Consider the following 13,048-nt stretch of genomic DNA (forward strand, 5'->3'; position numbering starts at 1 on the left):
AATCCCTTTACTTAAGGTTTAGATGGTGAGTCTTCCCAACAAAAGTCTTTATTTCCCTGTTTGAAGGGAAGCCAAAGAAGAACATTGTCTGTGATTGTGCCATGGGGGAAGAGATTCTAAAATGCACTTTATATTATTCCAAGCCAAGTACACCCAGGCATGGAGGTGCTGGCTACTCCCAATAGTGGGTTAAAAGGTTCACATTTAAAGGAAAAGATCCACGGATTAATTACTGAGGAGGAATTTGTTGTAATTTTAATGTCTTGATTCTTATGAGCAGTGTTGGAAATGGCCCTTTTTGCAGGGTTATGTCTAAACTTTTCGCCACCTTCTTCCTATTTTTTCTGATTTGTTTTTGCTGGTTTATTGTCTCTGCGCACTTTACCATTGCTTATCAGTGCTAAAGTGCAAGTGTTCCCTATGTAAATTGTATTGGTGACTGGTTTATCCATGATTGGCATATTTCATTTACTGGTTAGTCCCTAGTAAAGTGCACCGGGGTGCCCAAGGCCTGTAAATCAAATGCTACTAGTTTGGCCTGCAGCACTGATTGTGCCACCCACATGGGTAGCCCTGTGAACATGTCTCAGACCTGCCACTGCAGTGTCGGTGTGTGCAGTTTTAAACTGCCAATTCGACCTGGCAAGCGTACCCATTTGTCAGGCCTAAACCTTCCCTTTTTATACATGTACGGCACCCATAAGGTCGGCCCTCGGTAGCCCCATGGGCAGGGTGCAGTGAATGTTAAAGGTTGGACACGTACTGATGTGGTCTCCATGTCCTAACAGTGAAATACTGCCAAATTTGGTTTTCACTGTGGCAAGTCCTATATCACAGCTTAACATGGGGGCTGCCTTTAAATAATCCTAAAGTGCAGTTTTCCTTTGAGGGCAGATTGAAATGTAAAGTGTGGGGTCCCTGAACTCACAATTTAAAAATACACCTTTTGGTAAAGTTTTTTTTTTAAATTGTCTGTTTGAAAATGCCACATATAGAAAGTGGCCATTTTCTTGCTTAAGCCATTCTGTGCCTCTGCCTTCTTGAGTATTCCATGTCTGGGTCAGAATGACAGCTGGGCTGTTGTGAATTCCCTCTAGACAGTGACACAAAGGGAGCTGGGGTGTAGCCTGCATATCCTGATGGGCCATCTGGGCTACAGTGGAGGGAGGAGTGGTCACTTACACCTAAAAGGGCTATGCCTGCCCTCACACAATGCAGTTTCCAGCCCCCCTGGTGTGTGTCTGGGGCCTGGCCTGGGCAAGGCAGGATCTGGTCAACAACAGATACTTTCCTAAGACGTTTGCCTACTTCAAAGGCCAAAAGGGGTTTAAGTAGTGGACCCAAAATCCCAGACTTTAAAAATCTTTCTGGATCAATAGGAACCTCTGCCAAGGAAAAGAGCTGATGAGCTGGAGGAGGAGTTCTGCCCCTTTGCTGTGTGTGCTGTGCTGGTTTGGCCTGCATTTGCTGCTTCTGCCTTAAAAGAGAGCAAAGGGTGAACTTTGCTCTGTATCCTGCTTGAGAGAGTTCTCCAAGGGCTTGGAGTAGAGCTTGCCTCCTGTTGGAAGTCTCAGGGATACAAAAGACTTCAGTTTCACCAGCCTGCAGCACTGGAAACTGTGTGTTCTGCGCTGTTCAAGAAGAGAAACCACTGCGATGCCGTCAACGACATCGCTGGCCTGCACCGTGACCTGCCGACGCCACACAGAGCCGCACCGCCCCACTTCACACCACAACCCTGGTCTCACCAACACCGCCAACTGACACCACCACGGAGCCGCTGCTTGCACCGTGACTGGTGGGCCCGCACTCCGTCATTGCCTTGCTCACACCACAGCCTGTGCATCCCGACGCTGCTGCTCCTGCTGACACTGGTGCCGCTGCCTGCACCATGGCCTGTGGACACTGCTCGTGAGGTACACAAAGCACTGTCTAGTCCCGCACCGCAGCCCCGGTCCACCGACACCAGCACCATCTAGTCCAGAGTTGTCACCAGGCGACCGGTGGACACCGCATGGAGCCCGTCCTGCTCCACACCGCAGACTTGGGCCTACCGATGACAGAGCTTCAGCAATGACGCTGTCTGCACTGTGACCTGGTAACACCGCAAGTTGCACCACCCTGCTTCACACCGCAGCCCTGGTCTCACTGACGCCGATGGATGCCGTCACCGAGCCGCTGCCTGCAAGATGACCTGTGGGCACCGCACGTTGCATCGCCCCACTTCACACCGCAGCTCTGACGCCATCCACGCCAGAGCTCCTGACTTCATCAGCCCGGAGTTCGATCTGCAACGTGTGTGACTTCAAGGGCTTGACGACCCCAACACCAACCTCCGGAACTGACACCGTGACGCCAGCGACGCCGCTCTCCGAACCTCATCCCAACACTGTAGCTGGCCTGCGACGCCGAGGCCGGCCTGAACTGTTGGATTTGTTGTTCATGACGCCGTGATAGCCCCAGACTGAGCTATTGACTTCAAGTAACTGTCTTTTTAAGTAATTGTTGCACAATTCATATCTTATTTATTGTATGTTGGATTTTCATCGTATTTGGTTTTGTTTTTTATAAATATTGTCTATTTTTCTAAAACCGGAGTGGTGCCCTTCTGTAGTGTTTCCACTTATTACTGTGTGTTATGTGCAAATGCTTTACACATTGCTTCTGAGATAAGCATGACTGCCCATGCCAAGGGGTTATCTGAGCCAGTATCTCCCTTTTCCTGACTAGAGTGAGGGTCCCTACTTAGTCAGGATGCAAACCGACTGCCGACTAGAGACCCCATTTCTAACAGGCAGTTTTGCCAAATATTAAACACTGGATTGTTCCTCAAAAAACTTTCAATTCTTTAGAAAGGCAAACTGGATATAGAGCAGTGTTGCTGGTTTTTAAGCTTTTAAAATGTGTGTATTTTTATCCATCTGAGGGTGCCTAATTGGTCATTGCTCAATGTGCATGGTGGTATTTGCTATTCTTTCTGCACTGTGCTATATGTTTTGTATGTGGGGTTGTCTTTGTGTTTAATTGTAACTGTTTTTATTGATTTTATAAATATGTATTTGTTATGTTTTGTAAAGCTTATTTGCTGATTACAATAAAGAACGTTCAGCATGCTTTGTGGTCTTTAAGATATTTCACAGTATGGGTGAGGTTTCTGGTCCACATAACCCAGAAATGGGAAAGGGGGGGCTTTTTAAGGAGAACCCACAAGCAGGAGAGACCAGGAAGAAATAGAGGCTGCTCTTTACAGGAATATAAACCCTGAGGTTTGTGCACAGTATGCCAGAGCTGTTTTTGCTGTCCTGCACAGTCAAGAGGCCCTAGCGAAGGATTGCAGGGTTACCTCTACAGCAGGCAAACTCATCCATCAATAGCAAACTGGATTAGGCGGATTACCTCAGAGGCTCTCAGTTCATTAAATGCAGGGAATCCAGATGAAGTCTCGGGATAGATGTCAATTGACCAATGTCTGTTCTTGCAGCCCAGAAACGGGGGCTTGTATAATAGATTTCTGACAAGGAAGTTATACAAGATGCCCCTGTGTGAGTTTTCATCTTTTCCACTTAGCCTCAGATTGCTAGCTCTGATAGAGATGGAGAAGCTGCAGGTGATTGTAGTGATTCCATTTGAGCCACAGAAGATTTGTTTTCCTTTTTTCGGGCCACTTGCAATCCTTCCTCACTTGATATTGCCTCTGGTTATATACCCTCACTGTACCGCTGGGTGTTGAAGTTGAGAGGAGGAGTTTGTTAAACAAACGTCTCTCAAGCCATGAAAATAATCGTGTATGCTTTTCACCCTGAAGCCTCATGCTAGACACTGTGAAGCAATCCCGTGGTGCTGTTCATCATATTCTGTCTCTTCCTCAGATTGTGGCTTCCTAACCATCCTAAAGTTCCTGTAGGACGGGTTTAGGCTCAGGCTTTCCATTTCCAATCTTTGGGTCAATGACCTGCGATTAGAGTACTTTGAGAACCCTGGGATAGTTTTGCAGGGGAAACCTTTGATGGCCATTAATTTAAAGCTTCATCCTTTTTTTAATCATTCGCTTTCTCCTCAGTAGAATTTGCTTTTAGTGTTGTGAGGGGCTGATGAAGCAGATATGTTAATTAGAGAAATTTCTAATGATTAATGTGTGTTTATTAATGAGAAAAATGTGTAGAGAAATTAATATTGGGAAATAACGTGTGTAAGCAAAAATGTGCCCACGGGGAGTGGTCACCGTGTATATTAACCAGATGCTAAATAATTAGAAACTCCATGTAAAATGTATTAATATATCATAGCTGGATGTTTAACCTATGTTTTGTGTTAATTCGCATTCTTAACTTAGCCGGATTAAAGGCCTGGTTTCACTGGGCCTTGCCTGCTTACAACGTGAAGACTTGACAAGGTTTGTGAGGACTGGAAACCGTAGTGAAGGACCTTGAGCTGTGCAGAGTTGAAATGGCTCTGATTGAACATTCTGCAATGTACCAGCGGACAGTAGATGATGAAGTCAATTTGATACAATTATGTGTAGTGTAGGCTAAATGTACTTTCCCAGGACTTGAACAATAGAGGCACTAACTAAAGACTATGGGGGTGATTCTCACCCTGGCGGCCGGTGACCGCCAGGGTCACCGGCCACGGGAGCACCGCCGACAGACCGGCGGTGCTCCGAAGGGCATTCTGACCGCGGCGGTTCAGCCGCGGTCAGAAAGGGTAAACCGGCGGTCACCCGCCGGTTTACCGCTGCCCTTCTGAATCCTCCATGGCGGCGGAGCGCGCTCCGCCGCCATGGGGATTCAGACACCCCCTACCGCCATCCTGTTCATGGCGGGTGATGGCGGTAGGGGGTGCCGCGGGGCCCCTGGGGGCCCCTGCAGTGCCCATGCCAATGGCATGGGCACTGCAGGGGCCCCCGTAAGAGGGCCCCGAAAAGTATTTCAGTGTCTGCTATGCAGACACTGAAATACGCGACGGGTGCCACTGCACCCGTCGCACCTTCCCACTACGCCGGCTCAATTCTGAGCCGGCGTCCTCGTGGGAAGGTTGATTTGCCCTGGGCTGGCGGGCGGCCTTTTGGCGGCCGCCCACCAGCCCAGGGCAAATCTCAGAATCTCCGCAGCGGTCTTTCGACCGCGGTGCGGTGTTCTGACGGGGTTACTTTGGCGGGCGGCCTCCGCCGCCCGCCAAAGTAAGAATGACCCCCTATGTATGCAACAATTTTGTTACTTGAAGAGCCGGATGATGTTCTCATCACCGGAAGGACCAATGAAATTTATGGAACCTGAAGCCTAAGCAGAAATAGAGAGTTGGTAAATAAAAACTATAGGTTAGAGTCATAACTTCCGACGAGATTGACCAATTAGTGGGACGGACTGGGAGACCCTAATAAAAAGTCATGACAAAGGGAGCAAAATCAGAACGGAGAGGAGAAAGTTGATGACGTCAGGAGACGCTGTCCAAAATGCTGATAATTGGGCTTACACTCTGTGAGCCTGATACTTTGCTGACCACTGATGACCTGGGGACGAAGACTGACTCGTCGCTGATCCATCCTGGATAGGTAGCTATGAAAATGCGACTGACAAAATTTTGTGCCTTTTCTTCTTGGTGCCAACTGTGCTGTTTCTGAATAGGTTTTCCTCTCTTAAATAGATTTTTCCAAATTAATGTTTTATCTAAACTTTTTCGCATGAAGACCCACATGCTGATGCTAATCTTGGTTAGGTAGGCTGACAGGAGGAGACGTGGACGGTGACAATTGACTGACGAATTTGCATTGCTGAATTACTCCATTAATGTTGATAATTGCTGACTTCTGATTTGCATTGTTACTTATGATTCTTTTGGAGAATAATGTTTTCTTGATGATCTATAAAGATTTGATTAATAAAGGCAAATAAAGATTGGATTAGAATTGTAATCAATAGGGAATAAAAATTCGTAACCTTTTCCATTGAGTGATGGTTATTTCTGATTATTACAGATTTTCATTCTTGGTTTCTTGAGTGTTGATATTGATTTATTGATGTTGATTAATGGTTCAGTAATCACTGCATGACTAGGATACTCCATGCGATTCAAAAGGCTCATCGACCTATACGCTTCCCCTTGTAAGTTTACTTACTAAGGACCAGGCGCGTTAGCACCGCCAATGCTGGAGAGCTTAGAGTCATTCTCGTAACTTCACGATGACTGCTGTGTTCAGATAGCACCTTAAATGCTACTCTTTTGATATCATCAGTATTCATATTGATTGACTCTGGTAATGCCTTGAACAGACTTAGCAGGTTTGATCGTTTCAAAATATCGTGATTACCTTCGGAGCAATATTAGGGTGTAAGGACTAGCTCGTCATTGGATAAGCTGTTCCTCAGTTCTTTTGCCCCTTGGGTATCTTCGTCAATATCTTTTGTTGCTCTCAGTTTATTCCCGCTTATGGTGTCGAATTGTGGCGCCCCTTGGTGATTGATACATTAGCTCGGGCATTTCCTGGCTGTAATGCAGAAGGATCACCCCTGCAGGGTTAGCCAATTTGATGTCTGATGTAATTTTCGCTGAAGTTGATGTTAGGGGGCCCCAAGACTCATTTGATTTTGTACTTGTAGTGCCGTGAGTGCCATGAGGACAAGCTTGGGCCCGTGGCTGTGTAGGTTGATAGGCTACTAATTGGGAATCTTTGTACTTGTGCTATTGTTGTTATGTGCACCGGCTTGAGCCGGTAGCAGTGCTTGTTGATTGTCCAATGATTGCGGAGCTTTCTGATTTTCTTGGATTTGTATCTATCTTCCTGCAATTGAAAATAGACTTTGTGCTTGGTTCATCGGGAGATGCCACGTATGTTTCATTCTTTGCAATGCCTGTAGTGTATCCTTGTTTGTTTTGTTCTTTGCTTTTTTAGCCTCTTTTTAGCTCTCTTTGGGAGCGTCCGGTTACTGGTCTAATGATGATGAGATTGGTTTCTGTTTTTATAAAAAAGTCCAAAACCAACCTTTGAGCGGTTCCTCTGGCTCACTTCCATGGTTTTGTTGCTGCTTTCATTTTGTCCTTATTGGGCGTGGTTGATCGTGATTGTGTACTGGGCAAGTGGCTGTCCTTCCAATGAGATTTTTGGGTTGTTCCCTCTGATGTGGTCTCAACGTGACAAATGGCCCCTGAGGCGTACAGGGCTGTGAGCTGATGATGTGTGGACGTAAGCTCCCCTGGCTCACCCCGTCATTTTCCTTGATTGTGGTTTGATAATATTCTTCGCCGCTGCGAGCTGGGGGTTCGTCTGTTCCTGGAGTGCCTTGCTACTGCTTTAACTCGTAGACGGAAAGACAGTAAATTTGAGATATTCCAAGTGACCAAATGCAGATTTAATTATTTTAACTGAGTAAGTCGCTGGCTTAAACTCTTTGTAGAGCCCTAACCTTGCGCAGGTTGGGCATTGTTATATTGTATTGCTGTATCAGGCCTAAGAGTTTGGAGGCCTGTGTCTGAGCCCTACAGACGAAGAAATGACAAGATGAGATGATAACGAAATATAATTAAAGATGAGATTAAGGTGTGCTGGAGGCAAAGGCAGAGAGGCTTGATGAAAGCGATGCATTCTCCACAAGTTTGGCATTGACTGAGGACTCTTTAGCGGGGACTTCGAGCAAGGCCTTCCACCCTCCTGCAAGCTGCAGCCAGCACTAGCCGGGCCACTTCCGTGGGACTCCGGGGCACGCAATTAGCAGAGACTGTTTACAGCCTCTGCTCTCTGCCCTTCAAGATCCTCCCTCGGACTCACTCACACCCTCACTTACCTCCGCCTCCAGTCTGTATGGCTCATCTCTTCTCGGCCCTGCACCCTTCTGCTGGCAAGTTGATGCCTATAGGGAGCCTCTGGGGTGCCTGGAGGAGCCTGGCGGATGTCAGAGGGATGCCGGTGTGGGCAGAGGTGTTGGGCTTGGGGTCCGGCGTCCTGAGTGGCTATGTCCACGTATCAGGGCCCGGAGGAGACACTCACAGCTTCATCCTCGTCTTTCGCTGTGGCTCGGGTCTCGGGTCGGAGCGGGTCTGGGTTTGCTGAAACCCCCAGTATCGGCCCGGACCCCTGAGCAGGCTAGGACTAAAGGCGGGCCGGAGATCCAAGACCCTCCACGCATCCTTTGTGTGCTCCAGATGCTGCGTCTCACCATGCCTCTGTGCTCTACGCTAGAATTGACAAGCTGGACATAGGTATCGACCTATGTCCAGTACATGGATAAAGTGGTGTCTCCACACTCATGAAATCTGGGAAAAAGGACCTGGAGCTTGTGGGGACACCTCTGCTGCTTCTCTAGCCAGATGTCTATTAGCTAATTGTTTACTCCACAAGCAGATTATCTGCGAAATATTTGGATTGGTTCTTGCCAAAATTGAAGCAATCCCTTTACTTAAGGTTTAGATGGTGAGTCTTCCCAACAAAAGTCTTTATTTCCCTGTTTGAAGGGAAGCCAAAGAAGAACATTGTCTGTGATTGTGCCATGGGGGAAGAGATTCTAAAATGCACTTTATATTATTCCAAGCCAAGTACACCCAGGCATGGAGGTGCTGGCTACTCCCAATAGTGGGTTAAAAGGTTCACATTTAAAGGAAAAGATCCACGGATTAATTACTGAGGAGGAATTTGTTGTAATTTTAATGTCTTGATTCTTATGAGCAGTGTTGGAAATGGCCCTTTTTGCAGGGTTATGTCTAAACTTTTCGCCACCTTCTTGCTATTTTTTCTGATTTGTTTTTGCTGGTTTATTGTCTCTGCGCACTTTACCATTGCTTATCAGTGCTAAAGTGCAAGTGTTCCCTATGTAAATTGTATTGGTGACTGGTTTATCCATGATTGGCATATTTCATTTACTGGTTAGTCCCTAGTAAAGTGCACCGGGGTGCCCAAGGCCTGTAAATCAAATGCTACTAGTTTGGCCTGCAGCACTGATTGTGCCACCCACATGGGTAGCCCTGTGAACATGTCTCAGACCTGCCACTGCAGTGTCGGTGTGTGCAGTTTTAAACTGCCAATTCGACCTGGCAAGCGTACCCATTTGTCAGGCCTAAACCTTCCCTTTTTATACATGTACGGCACCCATAAGGTCGGCCCTCGGTAGCCCCATGGGCAGGGTGCAGTGAATGTTAAAGGTTGGACACGTACTGATGTGGTCTCCATGTCCTAACAGTGAAATACTGCCAAATTTGGTTTTCACTGTGGCAAGTCCTATATCACAGCTTAACATGGGGGCTGCCTTTAAATAATCCTAAAGTGCAGTTTTCCTTTGAGGGCAGATTGAAATGTAAAGTGTGGGGTCCCTGAACTCACAATTTAAAAATACACCTTTTGGTAAAGTTTTTTTTTTTAATTGTCTGTTTGAAAATGCCACATATAGAAAGTGGCCATTTTCTTGCTTAAGCCATTCTGTGCCTCTGCCTTCTTGAGTATTCCATGTCTGGGTCAGAATGACAGCTGGGCTGTTGTGAATTCCCTCTAGACAGTGACACAAAGGGAGCTGGGGTGTAGCCTGCATATCCTGATGGGCCATCTGGGCTACAGTGGAGGGAGGAGTGGTCACTTACACCTAAAAGGGCTATGCCTGCCCTCACACAATGCAGTTTCCAGCCCCCCTGGTGTGTGTCTGGGGCCTGGCCTGGGCAAGGCAGGATCTGGTCAACAACAGATACTTTCCTAAGACGTTTGCCTACTTCAAAGGCCAAAAGGGGTTTAAGTAGTGGACCCAAAATCCCAGACTTTAAAAATCTTTCTGGATCAATAGGAACCTCTGCCAAGGAAAAGAGCTGATGAGCTGGAGGAGGAGTTCTGCCCCTTTGCTGTGTGTGCTGTGCTGGTTTGGCCTGCATTTGCTGCTTCTGCCTTAAAAGAGAGCAAAGGGTGAACTTTGCTCTGTATCCTGCTTGAGAGAGTTCTCCAAGGGCTTGGAGTAGAGCTTGCCTCCTGTTGGAAGTCTCAGGGATACAAAAGACTTCAGTTTCACCAGCCTGCAGCACTGGAAACTGTGTGTTCTGCGCTGTTCAAGAAGAGAAACCACTGCGATGCCGTCAACGACATCGCTGGCCTGCACCGTGACCTGCCGACGCCACACAGAGCCGCACCGCCCCACTTCACACCACAACCCTGGTCTCACCAACACCGCCAACTGACACCACCACGGAGCCGCTGCTTGCACCGTGACTGGTGGGCCCGCACTCCGTCATTGCCTTGCTCACACCACAGCCTGTGCATCCCGACGCTGCTGCTCCTGCTGACACTGGTGCCGCTGCCTGCACCATGGCCTGTGGACACTGCTCGTGAGGTACACAAAGCACTGTCCAGTCCCGCACCGCAGCCCCGGTCCACCGACACCAGCACCATCTAGTCCAGAGTTGTCACCAGGCGACCGGTGGACACCGCATGGAGCCCGTCCTGCTCCGCACCGCAGACTTGGGCCTACCGATGACAGAGCTTCAGCAATGACGCTGTCTGCACTGTGACCTGGTAACACCGCAAGTTGCACCACCCTGCTTCACACCGCAGCCGTGGTCTCACTGACGCCGATGGATGCCGTCACCGAGCCGCTGCCTGCAAGATGACCTGTGGGCACCGCACGTTGCATCGCCCCACTTCACACCGCAGCTCTGACGCCATCCACGCCAGAGCTCCTGACTTCATCAGCCCGGAGTTCGATCTGCAACGTGTGTGACTTCAAGGGCTTGACGACCCCCGCACCAACCTCCGGAACTGACACCGTGACGCCAGCGACGCCGCTCTCCGAACCTCATCCCAACACTGTAGCTGGCCTGCGACGCCGAGGCCGGCCTGAACTGTTGGATTTGTTGTTCATGACGCCGTGATAGCCCCAGACTGAGCTATTGACTTCAAGTAACTGTCTTTTTAAGAAATTGTTGCACAATTCATATCTTATTTATTGTATGTTGGATTTTCATCGTATTTGGTTTTGTTTTTTATAAATATTGTCTATTTTTCTAAAACCGGAGTGGTGCCCTTCTGTAGTGTTTCCACTTATTACTGTGTGTTATGTGCAAATGCTTTACACATTGCTTCTGAGATAAGCATGACTGCCCATGCCAAGGGGTTATCTGAGCCAGTATCTCCCTTTTCCTGACTAGAGTGAGGGTCCCTACTTAGTCAGGATGCAAACCGACTGCCGACTAGAGACCCCATTTCTAACAGGCAGTTTTGCCAAATATTAAACACTGGATTGTTCCTCAAAAAACTTTCAATTCTTTAGAAAGGCAAACTGGATATAGAGCAGTGTTGCTGGTTTTTAAGCTTTTAAAATGTGTGTATTTTTATCCATCTGAGGGTGCCTAATTGGTCATTGCTCAATGTGCATGGTGGTATTTGCTATTCTTTCTGCACTGTGCTATATGTTTTGTATGTGGGGTTGTCTTTGTGTTTAATTGTAACTGTTTTTATTGATTTTATAAATATGTATTTGTTATGTTTTGTAAAGCTTATATGCTGATTACAATAAAGAACGTTCAGCATGCTTTGTGGTCTTTAAGATATTTCACAGTATGGGTGAGGTTTCTGGTCCACATAACCCAGAAATGGGAAAGGGGGGGCTTTTTAAGGAGAACCCACAAGCAGGAGAGACCAGGAAGAAATAGAGGCTGCTCTTTACAGGAATATAAACCCTGAGGTTTGTGCACAGTATGCCAGAGCTGTTTTTGCTGTCCTGCACAGTCAAGAGGCCCTAGCGAAGGATTGCAGGGTTACCTCTACAGCAGGCAAACTCATCCATCAATAGCAAACTGGATTAGGCGGATTACCTCAGAGGCTCTCAGTTCATTAAATGCAGGGAATCCAGATGAAGTCTCGGGATAGATGTCAATTGACCAATGTCTGTTCTTGCAGCCCAGAAATGGGGGCTTGTATAATAGATTTCTGACAAGGAAGTTATACAAGATGCCCCTGTGTGAGTTTTCATCTTTTCCACTTAGCCTCAGATTGCTAGCTCTGATAGAGATGGAGAAGCTGCAGGTGATTGTAGTGATTCCATTTGAGCCACAGAAGATTTGTTTTCCTTTTTTCGGGCCACTTGCAATCCTTCCTCACTTGATATTGCCTCTGGTTATATACCCTCACTGTACCGCTGGGTGTTGAAGTTGAGAGGAGGAGTTTGTTAAACAAACGTCTCTCAAGCCATGAAAATAATCGTGTATGCTTTTCACCCTGAAGCCTCATGCTAGACACTGTGAAGCAATCCCGTGGTGCTGTTCATCATATTCTGTCTCTTCTTCAGATTGTGGCTTCCTAACCATCCTAAAGTTCCTGTAGGACGGGTTTGGGCTCAGGCTTTCCATTTCCAATCTTTGGGTCAATGACCTGCGATTAGAGTACTTTGAGAACCCTGGGATAGTTTCGCAGGGGAAACCTTTGATGGCCATTAATTTAAAGCTTCATCCTTTTTTTTATCATTCGCTTTCTCCTGAGTAGAATTTGCCTTTAGTGTTGTGAGGTCTTTGACTCCATCTTTTTGAACATTTATCTTCATTGATTTAATGTTCCTGGCTATGAAGATAGCTTTTATGGCAACAATCACTTCAGCTCATCAGATAGGGGATTAGGTTCCCTCCCCATGAACAAGTGGAGGGTGTGATCCTATTGCTTGACCCTTCACAGACAGCTACTGGATGATTGAAAACACTACGAAGTAGCCTGGTAATAACATAAACAAATTGGCATACGCACTGCTAGACTACCCGACGTATAGGGTAGACTGACTCAAACTGGGAAAGTACCTGCATGTACTATATGCTGGGCGAGCGGAAGCCAATATCCTACCGGGCACTGTAAAGGTGCTAACTACATGGCACAGTCTAAAGAGGAAATGCGGTGGGAAAAGAGATTAACACCAAAGACCCTTCTGGCTGGGTACTCGGCCTGGCCTGGTGGCAAGACTACTGGGATTTAAAAAATTTAATGACAATGGCCTATCCTCTTTGGAAGATGTGTAGTGCTCGAATGGTTTAGTACCTTTTGAACACCTCCGGACAGAATACGACATGTGGATCTCAAAGATATTTAAATACTTACAACTAC

This window comes from Pleurodeles waltl, chromosome 5 (assembly GCF_031143425.1).
Source record: "Pleurodeles waltl isolate 20211129_DDA chromosome 5, aPleWal1.hap1.20221129, whole genome shotgun sequence".
In the NCBI taxonomy this organism is placed as follows: Eukaryota; Metazoa; Chordata; class Amphibia; order Caudata; family Salamandridae; genus Pleurodeles; species Pleurodeles waltl.